At 41.7% G+C, this 2,324-nt stretch overlaps 1 protein-coding gene across 4 annotated transcripts in view; it reads left to right on the plus strand.

The window, feature by feature from the left end:
- The window catches only part of NPNT (nephronectin), a 41,724-nt gene that overhangs the window by 17,672 nt on the left and 21,728 nt on the right, over positions 1-2,324 (plus strand). The gene's annotated exons all lie outside the window — the stretch shown is intronic.

Raw genomic sequence — 2,324 nt, forward strand, 5'->3', positions numbered from 1 at the left:
ATTATGGGAACACAGGGGTAGATAAAGGGAGCTATCAGCATATTCATACAGGCCTGTCTAAAGAACCTGCAAGACCTGCCAGTAATTATCCAATATACCTGTTAGGAAGCTGAGCGTGCTTGCTGTGTGGTTTCCGAGTACGTGCCTGCGTTGCTGAAAAGAAGTAAAAGACAAGTTGCACTTCAGGGAAAATAAGGGGCTGGGCAGAGCGCTTCAATGCAACCTGCTTGGAATGTGGCTTTGCTTTTAAGCAGCCGGGGCACTGCCAGTGCTGTTTTCCTGAACTGTGGCATTGCTTCTGACTCCATAAGGTTAATAACATCTTTCAATAGCTGATGTCAAAGGCTGAAGTGAAAGCCCATGACGTGAGCTTTAGATTTTAGTGGAGCTGCACTAACAGCTTATTTCTGATGCCTTGTGACCTTAGCTTTCTGTTATGTCAGCCAAGGTTAAAAAAATCAGACTGTTTAAAGGCACAGGCATTTTATTCACAGCTATGTATTTTTAGACCTGAATCAAAGGGGTCAAAAGCTGATGCGACAACAGTTGCTCACAGGCAGAAATAGAATGCAGAGAACAAAGAATTTAGTCGAAATTTTGAAAACAAAACCTGTGTAATACAGTTGATCTGCCTTTTAAGATTAGGTTATTCTCAAGAGTGTCTTTGTTTGTCAACACCTGATCTTTCATTTCTGTACTAAGAATATTTTGTACCAAATGGTGGTGTACTATTCAGGTGGGACTCCAGTTATTTAAGGGTCACAGCGCAATCTATGCATTATGGAGGGCAGCAGATTTTAAACTGAGAACAGTCATTAGTAGCCTTTCAACTTTGATCTGTGTAGCAGTTCTGGAAGCAGCCGTGAGAGACTGTTGTTAAGGGTAAGAAGTTTTGGAAGTGTAAGCGAGACGTTAGTGCAACTACAGTATCTGTCAGAGGAAGTTCCACAGAAGGAAAAAAAGCAGCCCACTGTGCTACCTAGAGAACTTTGCTCCCCCAAATATTTGCCAGTTAATAATTAAGCATTCTTCTGTCTTTTTTTTTTTTTTTTTTAAGAATAAAAAATTTAAGAGTAATTGTCCTCCACTGTCATCATCATCGTCTGTTGCTCTTCCATTTGACCTGTGCCTGTATCTGTCAACTCTTAGCTGAAGATCCCTGTTTCGCAGTAGGAAATGTGCATCTCTTCTACATCTGTTTCTCTTTTAACAGGGCAGTACAATTTATGATTCTCTGCTATTGGTACCTGCTGGGAGAAGTATGCTCTCCTAGCAACTTCAGAAATGTGTTCAAACTCCTGAAGAGTGAGCATTGGGAGGGGATGCTGCTTCTGCAATGCATGCTCTGCAGGAAGGTTGCAGAGGAGGTCATTCGTCCTTGTTTCCAAGACACAGGTTCATCCCTCCTGGCAGCCTTTCCTTGCTGAAGACATGCTTATGCTCACCTAGTCTTCCTCACAACTGTAGGAGTGCACGTTGCTCTTCAGGCTTCTGAAGGGAGGAAGTAGACTTCAGGAAGATCTTGTTCAGCCTTCCAAAGGGAGGAAGTAGAAACTGTAACCCTATTAGCCTGTTCCAACAGAAGGGGAAACTTGCTGCTCTTCCCAGGACCATGGAAGATGAGGTCAGGTGGAGAAAGGCTGTGGGATGTGGAAGACATTTCTTTGCATGACATCTGCTCTTCCTTGGCTCTGTGAAGATGAAAACAAAGTAGCTCCAAAGATTTGTTTTCATTCGCACAAACACTGTTGGAACCCTCAGAAACAGAGGCAGCATTAACAGTGCTCATTTCTAGGCATCAACAGAATCCTTGAGTCTGATTTTGAATCATATCAGTGACTTGGAGTACAATGTGTTTATTTTTCTCTTGATTGCTCGACATCACATTAATCATAATGGAAGGGAAAGTGGTGATGGCTGTTTGCAAAGTTCCTGGAAATAAGTTGCTGTTATTGTAACAGCACTCCAGCGGCATTGTGCAATACTGGACGCAAGGACCAGTCGTTAGTTAAGTGCTTGCTGGCTGGATTTGTGAATATATTTATTGTGTTCACCTGTGCTGTCATCTTTAGTGATCCGTGCACAAATAGCTAAGTTCTGTAGTGAATTATTCTGGTCTACCAATCACATCAGCATATGGTCCTGGAAGAGAAGGAATTCCTGACTCCATCTTTTCTTGTGGGCTTAGTATTTTCAGTTAAAGTCATGAGTTCTGTATTATAAATCTGAATTAATAACCTTTAACAGTAGTCCTTGAAAAATATCACTGGTGTCACGTGTACTTTTTTTCAGCATTTCTTAGATGATAAGAAACACTTTTTTTC

Source organism: Tympanuchus pallidicinctus, unplaced genomic scaffold (assembly GCF_026119805.1).
Source record: "Tympanuchus pallidicinctus isolate F22 unplaced genomic scaffold, pur_lepc_1.0 scaffold2, whole genome shotgun sequence".
Classification (NCBI taxonomy): Eukaryota; Metazoa; Chordata; class Aves; order Galliformes; family Phasianidae; genus Tympanuchus; species Tympanuchus pallidicinctus.